This window comes from Chlorocebus sabaeus, chromosome 28 (genome assembly GCF_047675955.1).
Source record: "Chlorocebus sabaeus isolate Y175 chromosome 28, mChlSab1.0.hap1, whole genome shotgun sequence".
Taxonomy (NCBI): domain Eukaryota; kingdom Metazoa; phylum Chordata; class Mammalia; order Primates; family Cercopithecidae; genus Chlorocebus; species Chlorocebus sabaeus.
Genome location: NC_132931.1, coordinates 4,372,699 through 4,394,794, shown reverse-complemented (window position 1 = coordinate 4,394,794; position 22,096 = coordinate 4,372,699). Strand labels below are relative to the sequence as shown.

Below are 22,096 nucleotides of genomic sequence, written 5' to 3'. Positions count from 1 at the left end.
AAAGGTTTCTGTTTGATAATAGGGATCAGCCAGTCTTTAAGAATTAAATCTAGATGCCATTTTTTTCTGAATTGGAGACCGTAATATGTAGTCTAATGCATGATCTGCCAATGACATAGAAATCACTCGGATCCAAGAATGTTATGATAGCCTTGCTTATAAAGAAAAATAACACCTTATGTGACAGGTCATTTTATAGATGCACACACATGAGTAGTCCACTGCATCATGCGTGTGTATATGTGTATATCAAGTGTCTTTAGAGGTAGGTAAAACTCAAGTGGCAGCTGTTCTAACCTAGGGCAGGGGTGTCCAATCTTTTGACTTCTTTGGGCTACATTGGGAGAAGAATTGTCTTGGGCCACATGTAGAATACAGTAACACCAACGATAGCTGATGAGCTAGAAAAATAATAATAATAATAATGGCAAAAACATTTCATAATGTTTTAAGAAAGTTTACAGATTCGTTGGGCAACATTCAAAGCTGTCCTGGGCCACATGCGGACTGCAGGTTGGACAAGCTTGGCCTAGCTAGACATTAGATTTAATGTGTCTCCTTTTCACTGCTAATAAAGTATTGCAGCAAACTCCCATCCAGCACCTGCAGGTTTTTGAGCATTGATGTAAACATTAATAGAAAAATTGTGAATGCTTCTCAGGAATGTCACCAGTGATTGTTTTTCCCCCAAAGAAACCTTTAATTTTGCATATCTCCTCACTAGTGCATGTTTGTGGAACACATTTTTTTGAGAAATTTTTGGGGAAACCAATCAGCCACTATTAAAGCCATCAAGCTGGCGGTGCCACCAGTGTCACAAGGAATAACGATGTTTTGGTAAGGGATTGAGCTCAGCATTCCAGGAAATATTTTTTACCTATTTGTTACTGCATGCATAGGCTTACATTTTCTCAATTTAAAAATACTTTTAAAGGGTGGGCTTTTGGGATGTAGACACATAATGTTCTCAGCAATACTGTAAAGCCCCATATAATCTGCTAAACAAATAAGTGAGATGGTAAAGGATATTGCATAGATTGTAAGGGTAGGTTTAATTATCTTAGGTTTAACTAGCTCTAAAGGCAACACCTTTTCAAGCTCTTAAGAGCCTATATTTACATGGATAGTAGGTCTTCTTCCTTCATTAAACTTGCCCTCTAAGACATTTTAGCTGTTAGTTAGAATTACATTTTGAACTTCAGGATAATTCTATATTTCTTTCTTAAAGTAAATTCTTTATATGAGCATTTAGACCATAATTCAAACTGAGGTTTCCTGTAAGTTCTGTGTTAGATTTTATGTGCATAGTGATATTCATACCACATCTATTAAAGTATGAAGGGAGGAAAATGTCAGCAAGTGTATTGTGTCTCTGCTCACAACAATTTTCCAGTGAAAGTTCACTTAAATGAGGGATTCATATATATTAAACACTATTGTTAGTGATTAGTACATAAAAATGTGCGTTTTCCTCATTTTATAAGGGGTTTTAAAACTTCAGACTGAGTACCTCTTTTGTTTAATTTTTGTACTGCTTGGTGGCATAAGGTATTTTAGTATGTGTGGATCTTTTTTATTGAGTTTGCATAGTTTGGGAGTTTTTTGGCTTAAAATGAAATAGGGAAAAAAAAGCTCTCTTAAAATAGTATCCTTTCTTGAACCCATAAAGTAGGGCTTTGAAAACGTGCAACATTTGTGAGGTTCTAAAGAGGGGATTTTGTGGTGTTCTCTCCAGTGCTTCCTTCCTTCCGCCCTCACCACCCTGCTATAATCTGATAACAAATAACTTTTCAGTCAGTCAATATAAGTTATATGTAGGCTGCAATTTTTTTAAATTTCATAATGGATGCTATTTAAACACAAACATACATTTTAAAAAATGCCATACTAAAGTCCAGAAGGAATGGTGACAGACATTTTATTTATTTAGAGACAAGGTCTCGCCCTGTCACCCAGGATACAGTGGTGCGATCTTGGCTCACTGCAACTTCCGCCTCCCAGGCTCAAGCAATCCTCCCACCTTAGCCTCCGAAGTAGCTGGGACCACAAGTGTGCACCACGATTCCTGGCTTCTTTTTTTTCTTTTTTCTTTTTGGTATTTTTTTTAGAGATGAGTTCTCGCCATATTGCCCAGGCTGATCTGGAACTCCAGAGCTCAAGCGATCCGCCTACCACACCCAGCTGACATTTTAAATATTTATTTATAGAGCTTCATTATTTGTACAGTGCCCTTAAAACCAAAGGCATTGATTAGGTTTATAGATATTGCAATTAGGCCATGCGCAGTGGCTCATACTTGTAATCCCAGCACTTTGGGAGGCCAAGGTGGGAGGATCACTCCCACCAAACTCCAAGGTGGGAGGAATTTGAGACTAGCCTGGGCAACATAGCAAGACCTTGTCTCTAGTAAAAATTCAGTTTAAAAAAATGAGCATGGTGGTGATGCTGGTAGTCCCAGGAGGCTGAGGCGAGAGGATTGTTTAAGCTGGGGAGATTGAGGCTGCAGTGAGCTATAATTGTGCCATTGCATTTCTGCCTGGGTGACAGCAAGACCTTGTCTCAAAAAAAAAAAATATATATATATATATATATAGAGAGAGAGAGAGTGTTAGTCACAGTTATACTAAATGGGCTTGAATATTATAACTTGTTTTAGGGTTATAGTCATTAAAAAATACCGTAATTCCAAATGGATATACCAATTACTGCCTGCTTATCTTCTTATGCATCCTTTTCCTCTCCATCCCCCAAAACCACTCTTGAAATCTTCCTGTCATCCTTCCTGGCCATCTATCCACCATTAATCTACTGTAATTTCCATAATACAACCACCAGCTTGCATCAGTGTGTTGGTTACTTCAGAGGTGGCTAAACTAGAGACTTTGGTTAAGGACCCCAAATTCTTACCAATTTGATGGTCTTGAGGGGCAGGCCATCTGGCTCATCTCTTTTCTATCTGCTGCCCACCTTTTAGTGCCTGCCCCACTAAGATCTTCTCATCATGTCCGAGGAGAGAGTTAGTGGGTGTGTGCATGTGTGCTGCAAGTATCTGTATGGCATTCTTTTTCCTGAAAGATCTTTTTTTGTTTGGCCATCATTTCCATTCTGTGCTAATATATCCTTTCTCTTTAAAAACCAGCATCTAGCCAAGGCCTTGATGAAAAGTTTTCTTAGAGCTCCCTTGTGGCTGTGCAGAAGTTTATCCCTGAGGTTGCTTTCATTTAGGGATGGCATCTTTGAAGATAAAATACTTCTTCCTATAGTCTCACTTGAGATCAAGGAAACCTACATAAGACTCCCAGAGGGAAAGGACCCCGTAACACCTGTGCCCTGGCATTGCCATATGCTCTTTTTTGCAGGAATGGGGAGGAACGGCCATCCACATGCCACCCCCACCTCCACTTTGAAATAGTAGGGGGTGACAAATGGCTGCTGTTTACTATTCTGTTGTACCAGGCTGTTTCTTTCCTGCCCTCAAGAGGTTTCTGACTTTCTGACAGCAGGGAGCTGAGGTTGATCTAGCAACTGGGAGGACTGCACCTGGATTTGCAGAAATACACATGCACATGTCACGCACACACATGTGCACACACACGTGTGCATGCATGCATGTGCGCACGCGTGCACGCACACATACACACACACACACACACACACACACACACTATGCTGCTGCAACTCCCAGGGTATCACATAATCACTCTTCTGACTATAGTGGTTTTCATTTGGTCACACTCTGCTCTTGTTTGGCTTGTTAGCACGGTAATTCAGAGGTAAGACAGAGACTCTATGCACTCTAATCCCCTTGTGGGTTACAGTAGTTTTAGATAGAAGACACTCCAGAGAGTGCTATACAATTTGGAGGTTTATAAAGGTCATCTTCTGGCCCCCATTTCGCTTTAAGAAATGACCCCCCCAATCTGTGTTATGCATGTTCCCGTACTGCTGGAAGGGTTTTATTGGTGCCCTGACATTCTTCTCATTCACCCCTTCCAGAGCAAGAACTACAAAAACATCGTTTTTTTTCTCCTTTCGTTTTAGATGTATCTGCTGCCATTTATTTTCTCTCTGGTGACTGTGGTGTGATATAGGAAGGGGAAGCATCAATGGCTCATCACATTCTTTGACTGGGCCCTGTTTCACATCTCTGACTCCTCTAGAGGTTACTCAGCCAGCATGCTGCCCCTCCTCAGCATGTCACCTTCTTGGATCTCAGGGCTTGGCATTTTGATTCAGCCTTGCAGTTCCATGCTCATCACCAACACTGCAGACATCTGCTGCCACTTTCCTGCCGAAAGCAAGGGAATTCCTGTGATTCACACTGTGAGCAGAGAAGCAGGGGGTCCTCTTCTCACTCAGCATCATCCCAGTTTGTCTCACTTCTTTAGCCAATATCATGAAACCCTGAAACTTTATAGCAGGATGAAAACTTAAGCCTGTAGTCCAAACTTAAACCTGTAGTCCAAATTATGAGTGAGGAAAGTGGGGCCAGGAAAGCCAGGAATGATAGTGTTTACTTGGTTGCTGTTTCAGATTTCACCAGCTTTTATTGATACTTCAGCATTTCACTCAGTGGATATATCTCTCCGTGTGACTCAGAGTGTCCCAGTGGAGCACGATTAACTGCCCTGGAGCCGAATTGGCTCTGGAGGCTGTGGCAGTGTCAGCATCAGTAGGGATCACCCATGACCTTTTATTTGGGATGTAGTAGGGGGTCTGAAGTTGGGAAAGTCTGAGGTGGTACTTTAGGTTGAATGTCTTGTGAACATCCTCTGAATACATCTTGCAGAGAAACACAGAGGGGAAAACTTCCTGTTGTGAGAGCAGGACTGGTTCCCTTTTAAAAAGGTGTAGGATGAATATTCCATATTTGAAATACTTGGGACCAGAAGTGTTTTGGATTTTTAATTTTTTTTTTTTTTTAAATGCTCAGGTGAACATTTCCTTAGAGTGTCATGTGGCACTCAAATAGTTTCAGATTTTGGAGCATTTCGGATTTGGGATGCTCAACCTATAATACCCAAAGGCTCTATTTCAGTAGAATTTATTTGTTTGCTGATTATAGCAGTGACATGGATGAATTATAGAGACCTTAGAAAATGCAGAAAATTTCAAGAAAAACATTTAAATTGTGCTCATAATGAAATTGAGAGGTGACCACTCTTAATACTTTGTGGTATAAGCATTCCAGTCTTTTATCTTTCTCAGTGTTTCACACCAACTTTTTCGAAAGCCATTACATCCTTTCCATAGCCTGATTTTTTTGTGACCACACAGTATCCTATTATATTGATAATGCCGTAATTTACCTAACCCATTTTTATGTATTTGGATTTTTTCCAATTCATCATTATTATGAATAATGTTGTATCTCAGTGCTTATTACTTTGGGCTGCATTTCTTATGAAACTATTGAGTAAAAGGAAATAAAGCCCTTTTAGAGTGTACTGTAGGCTGTCATATTTCACTCCATAATGTCCTAGTGTATGTTGCCACCAGTGATATATGAGGGTACCCACTGAAATGTCACACATTTTTGGTTTTCCTTTTTTAAATAAAAAATAAAAAAGACATTTAACCATATAATATCGTTCTTATATATGATTTATTATAATGTAGATTCACATCTTTGAGTTCATAAAAATATTGAATTTGGATTCTCTCCAATTTCCCTTTTAGTAGAAAGGCTAAAGTTCGGTAAGAAATTCTACTTGGAATTTTATTGAGTTGAGAAACAATTTGATTTCTGTAATTCATGACAAGTAACAAACAATTAGCCAATTAATTAAAATATCTGTTAAAACCTTGAATAATGCAGGGATTTAGTCAGGCAGTGTAGTTTAAAAAAATCAGACAAAGCAGACCTATGCTGATCTCCTTGGAGATGACCATCAACAGGAAAGATGGACTTTAAACAATGTATGTTGACATAGATCAAGTTTCTAATTCTCCATCATTTCAAGGTGCTGGAAGGTATATGGACATAAATGCCTTTATAATATGTGTACATCTGGTGAGTATAAATTCTCAGATTTGAGGACTTTCCAATAAAAGACTCACCATATAAAGTATAAAACCAGGAAGCAATGGAATGCTAATCAAGTAATGAAGGATTCAGGAAAGAAAATAAAGTTATGCCAAACCCTGTAGGCCAAGAAATGCAAGTAGGAAAAAAAAACTTACACTGATGTCAAAGTCAAAATAAAATACAGAGACAAATCTCTAAATTTAACATTTTATTTGGGAATCATAGAATCACATTTTGGGGCATACAGACTGGATGGTCTTCAGCATGTCCAAAGAACAAAGGAAAGATTGGAGGTTTTATTAGAAAGAGAAATGTTATTTACTGTTTTGAAAGAAAGCTCACTGGCACTAGAGAAGCTTGTGGGAGCTGCCCGGGTCTGATTGGTGAGTGATGGTAGTAGATAGAACTAGTCTTAAAGGCATAGCAGGTTGTTTCAGCAACTGCTAAGTAAAACTAGTCTTATGGTTACAGCAGGCTGTTTCAACAGCTGGGCTTGGAGAAAATTCAATTCTTGGAGCATGTGCTGTGTCTTGAGTACTTTTTCCCGCTGGCCTCTCGACTCTTTTTTAGTTGGGTATGACAAGAATGACGCAGTTTGCATAATAAACTTTCACATTGAGTTTCCTGCAGCCTATACAGAACATAATTATTAGTGTTTTTTTTTTTTTTACGTTTTTATAGTTTTTATTGTATTCTCTGCTGAAGTGAAACATTAAAGTTCATCGGAATAGAGGAACATTTGCCTATCACTACACATTGAGAACATATTGTAAAGAGACCGGAACAAACGCTGGGCAGTATGATGCGTAGAACTTTCAATCTAGTTTTTGCAAGAAAAAGAAAACAACTGTGCTAACCATTTTGTTCATCAATATAAACTTAAGTAATGAGGTTAAATTGTAGTTCTTTGCAGAGCTCCAGGCCACCAGGTCCGTAATCGCTGGAGGTTTGATTAGATATTGAGAAAGAAATCTGCAAATCTTGGCAAAATCTGCTGCATAATTCCAAGACTGCTGGTTCTTAAACTTATCTCCATCAAAACACAGATGTCCTGTGGGCTGGACTAAGCCATCTCACTATCTGTAATCAAATGATTGCTTTCTTTTTTTTCCCCCCACTGAAAGATCGGAAAAAAAAAAAGTGGATAAAAATTCTTAGATAACTGTTTTTGTAATCTGTATTTTGGTTGAACCTTGCCTCATTGTATAATCAAATAACAAATATGAATAGAAAATGCTATTGACTATGTAGGGTACTTGGCTCAACAGCTTATTTTGAAGAGGAAACCATCATTTATTTGTTTTAAAATATGAAATATAATCATGTATTTTACAAATAAAAGTGTTCCTATTTCTTTTTTTTTTTTTTTTTTTTTTTTTTTTTGAGACGGAGTCTTGCTCTGTAGCCCGGGCTGGAGTGCAGTGGCCGGATCTCAGCTCACTGCAAGCTCCGCCTCCCGGGTTTACGCCATTCTCCTGCCTCAGCCTCCGGAGTAGCTGGGACTACAGGCGCCCGCCACCTCGCCCGGCTAGTTTTTTTTTTGTATTTTTAGTAGAGACGGGGTTTCACCGTGTTAGCCAGGATGGTCTCGATCTCCTGACCTCGTGATCCGCCCGTCTCCGCCTCCCAAAGTGCTGGGATTACAGGCTTGAGCCACCGCGCCCAAAATTTAATGGTGTTCCATAGCCAGTAGCACGCAGTAGCTCATAATTTCAAGGTGTTTGACCACATCAGTCAGTTTGAAAATCATACCTGACCATCACTATTGAATACCTGAAGTGCAAGCATCCATGATGGAGACTGGAGCTGTCCATTGGCTACTGACTTTCAGACTAGGGGTGGTAAACCTGACCCTTTGTTCTAAAAATGAAAGCCCTCAGATGTGTTCTTGTCCTCATGAAGTTTTTTTCTCTACTGCAGTGCCTGCAGGCAGTTTTTAGAAATTATAGCTAGTGTGCTCACTAAAGTTTCTTTATGTGCCAGACACATGCTCTATCTTTACATACAATAGCTGTAAACCTCACACAACCTTGTAAGGTGGAGAGCATTATTACCTGCATTTTATTGGTGGGGAAACTGAGAGGCTAAGTGTGTTGGCCAAGACCACCAAGTTGTGAAATTACGTGAAAGGAGAGCGTAGGTCCCTCTTCCAGCACTCCTTCCTCTATATGCACTGCCTTGCAGTAATCAAGACTTCACTAAAAGCAACTCCAGATCTCTGCAAATGTTTGAACAAGAGCTCTGTTGAAATACCGTAAAATATAGGATACAACCTTAGCTTTGAAACATTTTGAGGGGAATTACCAACTTTAAAAAAAAAAAAAAGTTTACCTTTGAGCATAACCACATCCGAAAGAATCACAGAGCTAGTCACAGAATGTACCCCTGGATAAGTAAACAATATAACCTGTTGAATAAGTAAGTAGTTTAGGCTTCTCTGCCTGCATGTTGCTAAAAATAACTTTTGCTTTAGTATAGAAGTTTTGAAAGTTGTGTAGTTCAATGAATATTTATTGACAGTGATTGAAACTTACATTAAGTTTTTCTCATGCTAATCTTGCCAAACTTTGGTTGTCTTCAAGGATTTGAAGCAAGAAAGGGCCAAGCCAGAGCCCTTGTTTTCAGATATGGGACAACAACCAGGCTTTCTCCATTTGCAGGAAGAGGAAAGAGATAAGGGAATTGTTGCATTGAACCCTGTGGTCCCCAGGAGTTTTACAAATTGTTTTCTAGGACATACCCATTTCACTCTTATTAATTTTCTGCCATCATCATTTCTGGGGTTGTACTAGGAAAATGGAAAGAATGTACCCAGATTCCAGGGTTTCAATAGTAAAGTATAGACCATTTTAAGAGCAAACTGATTAGATCACTTCTACTCCTGTGATATCCATTTCTCATATAAAGATAAGCTGAGAAAGGTTTATTTTAAAATTAAAGCTAGTTGTTTAAAAGTGTGACTAAAGTTAACCCATGGATTGCCCTTAAGTATTGAGCTGTGATTATAAAAAACAGTTTGCCAAATATTGTTACTATGGCTCTTAGATAGTGAAGAGAAGAATTTACCCTTAAATTAGTTAAAATGTGCAAACCATTTAGAACAATGCTTAACATATACTAAGTGCCCCATAGGTATTACCTATGCTTTAGAACAGTAGTTCTCAACTGGTGTACTATGGCACAAGTCTATCTTTATCCTTTCTCACACATGTGCCAAAATATCTATACATATATAAAATTTTTTTGTATAGCCAAATATGTAGGTGAAGTGCACACTGATGTTTCACTTGGCTGAATAAAATAAGAGGTGAGAGACACAGTGTAATGTCAAGTCTTTGTTTACCAGAGTGAAATGGGGCATCGCCTTTTGGGTCTATAGGGGTGCACTGAGCAGTCCTGTTTAAAAGGCACATGTTCAAAAAGACTAACCAGATGAGCAGCATGTTAATTACCACTGCCTTTAAGAACACTGGGAAGGCAAGTGGTTATATGGTAGTAGCAATTACATTGTAATTACTGTGACTTAGTTAGAAGTTTTTGAACCCTTTTCATATTTCAAATTGCTCTGTACATATAAAGTGGGCCAGAACCATCAGTTAAGAATTAGTAGGGTAAGTTCCTGTCTGTAGCTATTAAAGTGATTTATTTGTTGTCTTACAACATTATACTATATTAATTTACACATAGCCTTGGAAAAACTCTTTCTCAGACTTCTAGGCTAGAGTCTAAATACATTCATGAAACTTCTTAGGACGAGGTTTTGATAGTGCGGAGATCAGGGAGAGCCTAAACTCGTAAGACTTCTCTAACAGAGTTAGGTCATTAAAGAATATGAATATATGAAGAGTAGGGCATTAGAGACAAAATTCTATACCTAACATTTTGGTCCAAATCCTATGAAGGTTTCTCACATAGAAAGCTGCCTTTTTGTATGTGCTACAGCTTATGTCTCTAATATCCTTTCTGTACCAGTACACATCACATACCTGATTATTGTTCAAATACTCCTCTTAAGTTACCAATGAAAGCTTCAGATCACTTAAAGAGATTGCAGATACTATAGTGAATGCAGTAGAACATCATTATTCTATTGTGTAGTAAAACCCATGAATTACATCTAAAATGTTACTACTGTTTTTATGTAGTCTTTTAAAAAAGAGTATGAAGATTTACAATTATAGTAAAACTTATTAAGTAGGTGCATCGATAGGAAAAGAAACCTTTATCCTTTCAACCCAATCCTATTTCATAAATAGCACATCAGCTCTTTAGTGATTAAGAAACATGGCTCATCTTTGCAGTATGTTACTTCTATTACTTTTTGCCCACGGACCTAAGAGGGGAAAGGTAAAGTGATAGAGGAATTAAAGCTCCAAGGCAAATCAAGTTCACATATTTTTATTTAAGGATTCTAGGAACTCAGACTGAATCAAAGTTGTTAACTTAGTTTTTGCCTGGAATAATGGCTCTATTTCTAGTAGAGTGAGTAGAAGGTTAATGGTATCTGCCCTTGATGGTTTACTAACTGGTTAAATAGCTGATTGAAATGTGGTAAAGGGAGAGGAAAACAAACTATATCTTTTTTTGGGGGGGGGGGCCCAGATTTTCACATGTAGATGCCATAAAGCTTTTGATTGTGGGTCTAAAGACAAACTGTGACAGTGATTGGAGGCTTCTTTCGGGGGTCAGGAGATATATGGAAGGACAGGGAAGACAGAGGAATTCAATCTTCCAAGCAGTCTCTGCACCTGTTCGCTAAGAAATACGTCAGCTCAGTTCAGGCAGTAGACTGCGGGGTGGGCCTTGGTGGACCACAAGACCTTTGCGGCCCTGTGACTTCTCCCTTAGTTCTCAGTCTGTTCAGAAAACAATTTGCAACAACATCAGAGAGAAATAGAATGCAAAACACAGCCCCCTTTCGATGTATTGGCTCCTGGCTCTGCCTGCAAAAGATAACATGGTTTTTCCCTTAGAATACTTCTCTTGCCAAAATGATGGTATTGTCCTACTGGGATTTTTTTAGGTTTTTCCCTTAGAATACTTGTCTTGCCAAAATGATGGTATTATCCTACTGGGATTTTTTAATGTTAACACAAGTAAAATAAGGTGCATTTATAAAAAAATGACAAGCTTTTCTTAGTTTGGCTCTTGTGGCATTTGTTTAAAACTGAGGATCACTAAGCCTAGATTTTTGTGTCTCTAGTTTAAAAAAAAGTAAATTTCAAAAGCAGTTCCTAGAACTGTCCCACTCCACAGGCCTGTTGTGAGATGCTTATGTAGCTATAAGTGTGCTTCAATCTACCAGCTTTTCTAAAACTTAGCTTGATGGCTTAGTGGATAAAGATGGGACTTACAAAGCCTATTGATTCTCTTCTTATACTCATCTGTAGAATGGGAATAGCAATGGTCCATGCTAATCTTACAGGATGTGATGAAATAATACATGGAAGGTGTTGACACTACTGCCTGGGTCATAGCAAGCAGTTTTGCCATTATTATATTTATCATGACATTTTTGCCATTATTATTAACCCAATAATAATGTCGTGTCCCCTTTCTCGATTCTTGCCTCCCAAAGATGTCACACATTCATTATTGCCAAAAAACATTTTTAAAGCTTTCTGTTTTTCTGGTACTTGTGGTGTGGCTGACCCCAGTAGGATATAAGTCCTCTGAGAATGGGTGCTGAATTCTGTTCCTAAGGCCTGTGGGGAAACCCCCCCCTTTTTTTTTTTTTTTTTTTTTTTTTTTTTTGCTACAGAGTCTCGTTCTGTCACCCGGAGTGGAGTGCAGTGACGCAGTCTTGGTTCACTGCAACCTCTGTCTCCCACGTTCAAGCGATTCTTGTGCCTCAGCCTCCCTAGTAGCTGGGATTACAGGTGCCAGCCACCACACTTGGCTAATTTTTGTATTTTTAATAGAGGTGGGGTTTCACCACATTGGCTAGGCTGGTCTTGAACTCCTGACTTCAGGTGATCTGCCTGCCTCAGCCTCCCAAAGTGCTGGGATAACAAGCATGAGCCACCACACCCCGCTGGGAAATGTCTTAAAAGAATCAAAATAAGAAAGTTACTCTATTTAAATCATGCCCTTTCTCTGTGTGTGATTATGGTAATCTTACCATGGGGTATCTGATTACTTTAGAAGGATCCATTTAGCTTATTTTTTTCTTCTTTGGGTTCTTTTCTTCCTTCCATTTGCACAGCCTCCCCCAAAATAAAAAAAAAGATATAAAGTCTGTCTTCTCCCTCTTGTCAGTTTAAGTATAAAGAACTTTTGCTTCCATTTTAATAATAGAATTTTTGTGTATTTAATATAGGCAGTGATTTGGCCTCAAGCTGAGTTTAGATTTGAAGAGATGAGAATATTAAAGCTTGTCAGCCAGCCCACAAACCAATTAAGTATTTCTGATCTGACAGAATGTAGGGTGGAGTTCTTTTTCTTTTCTCCACCAACACTCCTCACAATTAAAATAAATCAGATAAAACAGACACTGTGAAGGTGGGACTCAAAGTAGGTGATAGGAAAGGATAGCCCCACACCAGGACCAGTACATAAGAAGAAATTCCGTCCAAAGCACGTCAAGGGTCTAGAACAGTGCTGTCCGGTAGAACTTTCTGTCACATTGAAAATGTTCTGCATGGCCCAACAGAGTAGCCACTAGTCACATGGGGCTGAAGGCAGACAGTGTAACTAGGATTTGAATTTTTAATTTTGTCATTCATTTTAATTTAAATAGCCACAGGTAGCTAACGTCTTGAACAGTGTTGGACTAGAAAAAAATAGATTTTGACACACATTCTCATGTATGAAAAACTGCCAGAGAGCATCAGATTGCTCTAGTTGTGGAAGATTGATGTGGGACTAAAAGAATGTCTAAACTGCTATCCTGTGGAAGAGAAATAGATTTCTATTTTGTTGTTCCATAGGGAAGAAACAGCACTACTTGGGAGAAACGCTGAGCAACACATTTAGGCTCAGGCTAAAAAAACTTCCTCAGAATAGGAATTAGTCATACAAAATTCTATTCAGATCTCTTAGAGTATAAGGACGACCCCCAATTCTGAGAGTACTCAGAGTTAGGCTTGATGGCAGTTTGACAAGGACCTGCAGTTCCCCATTTATAACACGTGTCCCACACAGAGTCACTAGTTGGGCTAAGTATTAGGTGAAACATTGTTTTCATAAGTGCTCTGAAGCTACCAAGACCATTGGTATCTTTTTATTAGACATGACTATTATTTAGCTAAAGACAATGTACTTTGAGTCACTGTAAGGCTGTTTGTTTTAAAAGAAGCAAAAAGATTCTCCTTGGGATCCCAAAGCAGAACCCTGTTGTTCTCTTGCTCTAACAGTAAACATGCTCCCCATGACTAAGATAGGTAGCACTGTTCCTTCAGTCATTAATCTTAAACTTTTCAGTGATTATTTCACCTGGAGGGGATGCTGACATGGCCACAATAGCCTTTCCAAATACCCAGAAAATTTCTCATAATAAGCAAATGGATGAACTCACAGTAGTTCAGCTGTGGTAGATGCTCTCATTGCTGGTTAGCACTTATAGCATCCATCAGCCACGGACCTGCTGGTTCCTACTGTTGGATGTAACAGATTCATGGAAAAGAAGCCTTGTAGGTAATGTCACAGCAGTGGTCTTAAATTGCAAAGAATTTCTACCAGCCTCATGAACCAGGGCATGGCATGGAATTCATTGGCCCTGCTTATCCCCCCATGGAGACGTGGGAATGGCAGGACTGTGAATGTGGAGCTCTGTTACCCAGCAGAGGGGCTAACGCTCTCATAAAGAACTCCCACAGAATTCATTAGCCGCATTTTAGCACTAGAGCCTGCACCTCTTACTTAGTAGGAGCGATGGTTCAGAAAGATAATGAAGGCCCTTAGGTTATTATTGATAGACCCTGCCTTCTTTTTAAGCAGGAGGACATTTCCTCGTTCTTTCTCTTGTTAAAATGATAAGTGCAGAGCACTCTCATTAGGATGTAGCCCCTTGGCTCCCAAGGACACGGTGAGATTTTCTTCCTTCCATGCATGCTGTCTCTCTCTCTTTCCATGCCATCTCATTCCGACATTTCAAGTAGACAGGCATACATTTACCTGTTGGTAGGTGATTACATACTAATAAAAACTACAAGTAAGAAACACTAGGCAGCCCCCATTTTACAAATTGGCATTTAGTCCCTCTACAAACTCTTCTCTGGAGAGGAGTAATATCCACCTGGATGCAAGGCTGGTGAAATTGTAATGCAGCCCTGTTACACAGATGGCTGTCTTCGTCTGTGGCATGTGTGCACACATAGACATTCTTGCACGTGCTTTTCTGGCATCCCAGATTGATGTGTGCATAGGTTAAATTGCTGGAGAAATCAGCTTTCTACACCAGTTGCATCTGATACAAATTTCTTCCTCTGGCTGGGCCCTGGTGCCAAGTGTTTGTTCATTTTGACAGTCCTCAAATTTGTTGCTTTAGATTTTTTTCCTCTCATCTTAAACCCTCCAGTCCAGACTTTGGTATCACACTTTATTATGTGTAGATAGCTCTACCAAGAATATCAAGGGTATCCAGTAAGATCACCCTCAACTTCCATCTCCTCCATTTAACGTGAAAACATTGTTATTCATGTTTATATCACCCCTCTGGTGTCAAGAGAAAAACATGTTCTTCATTTGCAAGGTCAAAGTTATGTTCTTCAACCAACACTTATGGTCTCCTCCATGGTTTTGTCACATCAGTCATTCCTTTCCCTTTGCCTTGTACCTGCTGTGTTTTTCACCACTTCCCTCTCAGCTCATGAACTCTAGCGAGTTTCCTCCAATCTTTAAAAATCTAAAGGAGAAACCACCTCCATCTTGTGTCTCTCCATCCCTCAAAGTCAAAGAACTTTTATGCTCGCTGTCACCCTTCATAACCCCTGGATGAATAGTTATTATATCCTATTGTGCTAATAGTTTCTTAATACCCACCAATGACTTTCTAATAAAATAGTTTCTTAATGCCCACCAGTGACCACATTCTGCCTAGTTGACCAGCTGTTCCACTTGGATCTCTCTCATCCCTTGGACTACCTGACTTTGCCACTCCTTGTTCCCATCCTTTTCTGTATCTTTGTCAGGCTCTCTCCTCTTTCTCCTTAAATATTTGTCAATATCCCAGTGTTTATAGAGAATGTTACTTAACAGCATGGATATGAGGAACAGGTAGGCCTGACTTCAAATCCTTGCTCCACTACTTATATGGCTATGGAAGCTTGAGTAACTTAGTTTTTCTGAGTATGTTTTCTTATACTGACTTCAGATGGTTGTGAGGATGAAATTAGCAAATACATGCCATGTTCTTAGCACGGTGCCTAGTTCACTGCCACTGGCCTGGCTTTCCCCTCTTCCCGCTGTTCGTGCTCTTACCTGCCACTGTTCTTTCTGTTCCTGGCCTCCTTCAGGAACCCAAAAGCCACATTGTCAACCACCTGCCAGACACCTTTCTCAAATAGAAATAACTGTCCCTTTTTCCCAAAGTAAATTTCTCCTTCCCCAACTTGGCTTGATAGCCTCTCTCAAGTTGGAAGCACAGATGTCCATTTGACCTCCTCCCTCTCTCTTCCCCTCGTGTCCAGTCGACAATCCATGCCTATCCTAGCCCCTGGATTCTTGAGTCTAGACCTTTGATTCTTAATACCACTGTCTTGGCTAAGGCTTCTCCTACCTCCAGCTTAGATGATTGTTCTGGAATCCCAAGTCGTTCCCCCTCTCTATTCTATTGTAAGCATTCTCCCTGAAATTGTACATATATTATTGAGTTGCCTTCTCAAGTTGTTCTCCTTTATATTTTCCAATCCCTTATTAACTTTTGGCTGAAGGTTTCATAGTCAATCTGTAACTCAAGGGTAGAAAGGGAAAAATGGTTGATGCCCTGCATAGAGTTAGAACTCATTAAATGCTGAATTAGTGCAGTATAAAATAAAGCAAAATAGGAAGTGTAGTAAGTCATAATGCAATAAGAAGTGGGGATAAATGTTGATTAATCAAAAGTTAGCTTTCCATTGATACGTACTACAGAATTAGTTGTAGAAATAAGGGATTTGTAACTTGATCTTCATTTCTCACCTGAGCCTGTGATAAGAGGGTAATTGATTGGACAAACAAGTGGAAAATCTCAGCTGGCATCAATAGGCTGTCTTCTGCTCCCACTGAGTGGATGTGAAGTCATTCTCTGACCTTCCAGTCATTGCTGATGGAGCCAGGTCTCTATTCTTATTCCTTTTTTTTTTTTTTTTTTTTTGAGACAGAGTCACTCTGTTGCCCAGGCTGGAGTGCAGTGGCATGATCTTGGCTCACTGTAACACCCGCCTTCCAGATTCAAGCAATTCCCTGCCTCAGCCACCCAAGCAGCTGGGATTACCTGCCACCATATCCAGTTAAATTTTGTGTATTTTTAGTAGAGCTGAGTTTTGCTGTGTTGGCCAGGCTGGTCTCGAACTCCTGGCCTCAAGTGATCCACCCACCTTGGCCTCCCAAAGTGCTGGGATTAAAGGCGTGAGCCACCACACGCAACCTGGATCTCCATTCTTGATATAGGTGTTTTGATCCTAAGGAGACAACCATTGGTGAATTTGAAACAGATTCTTTATGTGATACTTTGTAATGCAGGTCTCTTGTAGACACAAGAAAGCACACTTGCTCGTTTCCCTGGGTTTGGTTTTTGTTTTGTTTTCTTCCCCAATGTCTCACACCCTCTCCTGCAACCCCAACACTTAGTACCACAGGCAAGAAAACATTGATGTTTCTGCATCTGGCAGCATGTCTCTGGGAGAAGAGGCCAGCGGAAGGGAGTTTGATGTGTGAGTGACAGATCCCCAGGTAACACCGCTGGGGAACACTTGATCTGACCTGTTTGAAGCTGAAAACTCACCAGGTCACACTGGAAATGGTTGCTGCTGGGCATGGCTTTGATCCTTGTTTATCTTTTTCTTTTTTTTTAACCTTCTTGGAAAAAAATGTTTTGTACAAATGGATACTTTTTCCTGTGTATATTGTGTCTGCAAGAGCATTTGTATATCTCTTTTGTGTATTCCTTGTCACTGCAGGGCAGGGTTTCATAACCTTTTGATGCAAATTGTGAATCTTAATGAATTTGTCATTTGCCATGGAAAGATGTTTGTTCAAATAGAGCAGGGACATTTTCATCTAACACTATTACAGGAATATTGTGTATAAAATAATGACTAATACTTTGAGCATTCCATGTTGGCTCTCATTTTAAACAGTTCATGTATTAACTCGTTTAATCCTCAGAAGAATTCATTTTTGCTGGTTTTCCTGTTGACATTTGATGAAACTAAAGCAGAGGGAAGTTAAGTAGTTTGCCTGAGGTCACACATTTAGTGAGAGACCCAGGACTCAAACTCAGGCAGGGGTTCCAGTGCCAGCAGTGTTTATCCAACTGCTTTCCAACCCTGACAAGCATTAGTGGGCACAAGCATGGAGCACTAGGGCTTACAAAATGCTCCCTCGGGCTGGCACGTTGCCTGACTTAAAGGTACCGAAGACATGGCCCTGCCTTCAAGGTCATTATTGCACGCTGGTTAGAGGAGAAGTCTGTCTGTCTCATTTGCGGACGTGTCTCTGTTGCTAAGCATGGTGTCAGGCATGTAGGAAGTGCTTAATACAGTCTTTTTGGATTGCATCAATGAAGGTTTTGAAAGGTTAATAGAGCTTGTGAATCGTCAAGGTTGAACCATAATCAATTAACAATAAAGGGGAATCTGAGACTTCTAAAATGTAATGCTCATGACTTGCTACTTTAGAAACACCAGCAAACAAAACCTGTGGTGTTGGTTGGATCATGGTTCTTATTCACTGCGGCATTTTTAAAGCTTTTTCAAGGATTACGTGGGGCTCCCAGGCTCCTTTATGATTTATAAATCTATTATGCATGTCACATAGAGATTTTCATGACAGAATCGTCAGACGAACTCATTCAAGGTATAATGTTGTAGGAGAAGGGTTGGCAAGGTTGAGGGGGATGCCAAAAGAAAATGCCTAATTTATAGGTAGAGCGTAGGACAGAAATGGACGGGGACTGGAGGCTGGTTAAAAGGACACTGTAGAGGCCAGTGTGAGGAGCAAGGATGTGGACTAGAGGAGGAGGAGATAAGCATGGGGAGGAGAGTCCAGGGAGAGTTAACAGGACCTACTGACTAGACAAGAGGATCCAGGGAAAGAGGATGAAGCATTGTTAGGAAAGTTTCACAGTATAGTGGCCCACTGATAACCTTAAGAAGCTACAAACCTAACAGTTTTAAAACGATGAGCTTGAGGCTTAGAGGGAAAGGCATGTTAAGCTGTCATATCAGGTTAATTGTAATAGATTGGGAAAGGCTTTCAGACGTCCTACCTGCTGCTCCATGCTGTTAATTCTTTAATTATTGGGACCATGAGTTCCGTCTAGCAGTGTGGGTATTGAGACCACGTGAATCAAGGAAGAGGGCTTCTAGAGGCCCGAGGGCTGCTTGCTGTAGAGGAGGCAGAGGAGGGTTCCAGGAATTTCAGAAGGCACTGTATAGCTCTGCCAGCAAATGTTTAGAGAACTGAGATGCAGCCCCCACTTCTCATTACAACATTTTACTACTATCAACCTCTCAGCAAAACTGTTGCATTAGGTACCTAGTGTTTGATTTGAACTTTGTGTTCATTCTGCATGAAAATGCACCGTGCCCATTGATGTCACTTTGGTGCTGCTGGGACAGAAAGTGGGTATTTTATGTGCTATCTCTTTTCAAGCAAGATGGAAGGGTCTTGTAAAAGTGGTTTCTAAGGAATAACCTAACATTTTAAAGATTTATAGAACAAGCGTCCACTTACCAGTTTGTTTAAGTTTTACAAAACATCTCTGCTTCTGCCTTGCCATGTCAGCAAAAGATTCTGACATTTAAATAAATAAAATCTGGTGGGATATAATAAAGTGCAAAAAAAAATGATGCATCAAGTTACTACTGAAAGGAATATTGAGGCCTGAGTGATTTCCCTGCTGCTGTCTCCCAAACAGAAGATAGCTTTAATCTTTAGGCTCTGTGTTATTTAAATAAGCTGAGGGATTTGTGAGTTGAGGGATGCTGCCAAATGTATCCACTGAAGATAATGATCCCATTTCAGATCTGCACGTCTATTTTAATGAGAGGAGACAGGTGAGAGTGCAGAACAGAAATGTTCATAGCACCTGACCCTCCTTCTTTCCTTAGGAGTTTCTCAACCCAGTGAAATTGGTGAGATTTTTAAAAATAAATACTATGGAGTATATCATGAGGTAGGATTACTGTGGTGAGACAGGGAGCAGTAATGGCAGTCAGGAAAACCTATGGTTATTAAAAAGTGTTTGCTAAGTCTCTCCTGTGTGTTTAGCGTTGCGGGGGTTTTAGTCAAAACAAATTAGGGTCTCAGCCAACCTCAAAGGGTGTATTTTCTCAGTCTTTATTGATTCCTCTTGGTTTCCTCAGGGCTCGAACATCCAACACCTTAGGAGCAAACGTCCTTTGAATGAATAGGTTTGGAATGAGGTTCTAGAAGACACTAACACAAACAACCTTTATAAATTACATGGTAGTGCCTTCATCACTTTCTTCCATCTGGTCCGAGTGGCTGGCCTTTGAAAATTACCCTTATGAAGCTTACATTTTACTGGGGAAGGCAGACAAAACAATACGTGAATGAATGAATGAATGAATGAATGAACAAAACAAAATTATCTCTCGTTCATAGACCAAATTGTCCCAAACTTGCTCATTAAGACTTACTTAGCTATGCATCTTATACCACTGTTCCTGAGCACTTTAATCATTTATTAATTATTCAACCTTCTCATTGCTTTAGGTGAACGGGAGGCATGAGACAAGTTTGGGATGCAGACTGTTTCTTTTTATTGTCCTTAAGATCTATAATATATGCAATTAGTTAGAAACCCTGTCCTATTGGTACTTTTGTTTCAGTGAACCTGAGTTTAAACTTTAAGGTGCAGAGGTCATTATAGTGTCATCTTCAGGAGGCTACTGGTACAGAAAAGAGCATTCTTCATGCAGCCCCAGTATCATTTTTGTACTCTTACATTTGTGTTGAGAAGGGATATATGTCACTTATAAAACCTGGGTATGACTATGCAAGCCACCTTCACATTTGGGATAGAAGATTCTACAAAAGTAAAATTCATAATCTTTGTACATATAAGCCAGACTTACCAGCATGTATTAAATCTGTCTTTATTTTGGATCGTGGCATTTATGGAGATCACTAAGGGGCAGCTCATTTGAAGTGAGATTCAGAACACTTACTTATTTATGTTATTCATTTAGCAAACATTTACTTAACTCCTACTGTGTGTACTACATCACTGGGGAAGACAATTAGGACCCAGTCCTTGTCTCCAAGGACTAAGTACTCTAGTCCAACATGAAACAACTAATGAAACTGAGCAGGGATAGGCAAGGCAGAGGTAGTGTGCCTTGGAAGAAAAGGGGAAGAAGAAATGGTGGATGTTGACCATGGCTGGTACTAGGTAGGCTCCAGGTTCCCCTGGGATGCTGGTTTTAGAGGTGGAAGGGCAGTTTTGAAGTCTCATTTCAGGAGCAGGGAGGGGCTGTGCATTGATGGTCCCAGTAGGATGGAGAAAGGAGAAGGAGTCAGTGCAGTTGGACCAGGCTCTTGTCTGTCCATCTCATCTCTCCCCAGGAATAGGATGACAAGGACCGCCGAAATCAACAGTGACACCAGCTGAGTGACCACAGGCAGTAAACACCTTGCAGTAGCTGCCTTATTTTGTATCCTTGCTAGTGTATCTTAACAACATGATGATATTTACCAAATGAATATTTACCAAGCACCAGTCTAAGTGCTTTACCCATGTTATCATGTTTAATCTTCCCAATTTTGTGAGATAGGTGGTATTATTCCCATTCGAAAGGTTGGGAATCTGAGGAATGAAGGGGTTCCCCAGCTAGTAAAAGGTAGAGATGATGCAGCAGACATATATGTCCATGGTTGTTTGACTGTAACATGTTTGCTCTTAACCCCCAAGCAATGGTGCTTTCTTTATTATAGAATGTCCTTCAAAACATCCCAACACCAAAATTCAGCATATTTTCATATTAGAATAGCTTTGTGGTAGGTCTCTTTTTCCCTGAACATTTCTTTTCTCTATTTGGCAGAATCTTGTTGGCCTCCTTTAAACATCATTATAAATGATGGCAGTGTTGTTTTAAATAACTGTGCATAGAAAGTAAGGAAGCATATTCACTCTGATCTTTTTAAATTGATTTCATTATTTTGAAAAATTCTGGTTACAACTCACTAAATTGATTTGGTAGTTTGGAGCACCTTTGGGTGTACTCTCAGATACTCTCTACTCCCCTCTCCTCCCTCCCACAAAAAAATAGCATTTCTAACCGCAGTGTCTAAGTCATGTACTTCTAAGTTAGAAAATTGATAGGATGGGGGAAAACTGTAGTTGACCAGATAAATATGCAGGCAGTTGGGACATGTCTAAAGTGAAACTCTGGTTTCCTGACACATATTCATTAAACATACAATCATGTCACAAAAAGAGATTATTATGGTCAGGTGAATTTATTATTATATGTCCCTCCCGCCCCGAGAATAGTACCCTATAGTTTATGAAGCATGTTCATAATGAAGTTACCTGTTTCATACACTCTTTTTGAAAACAGTATTTTTCCAAGAAGCCTGGAAAAGTTATTTGGTCAGTCCAAGTGAGAAAAAAATTGAATTATTTTGTATTTAGCATTTTAATCCCCAAGTTAGCAGGGACATTTAACAACTGTACTAAATCTAAAAGGTTACTTAGAGACAGAATTCTTCTTTAGATCTAATATGATTGTTGGATCTTAACAGTTTGGCTTTACAGGAAGACTTAGAAGACCAGCAAAACTGCCCTTTATTTGAGTAAACTCTGCTTTCATTTGTGACTTTTTTTAAAGGGAAAAAATAAAATTCTTTATAGGCATAATTTTTTAAATTAAAATACATTATAGTGTGTTTATGTGGGTG

The 22,096-nt window shown here is 39.6% G+C and overlaps 1 protein-coding gene across 5 annotated transcripts in view; it reads left to right on the top strand.

The window, feature by feature from the left end:
- AUTS2 (activator of transcription and developmental regulator AUTS2) overlaps positions 1-22,096 on the top strand; it is a 1,206,381-nt gene that overhangs the window by 716,013 nt on the left and 468,272 nt on the right. The gene's annotated exons all lie outside the window — the stretch shown is intronic.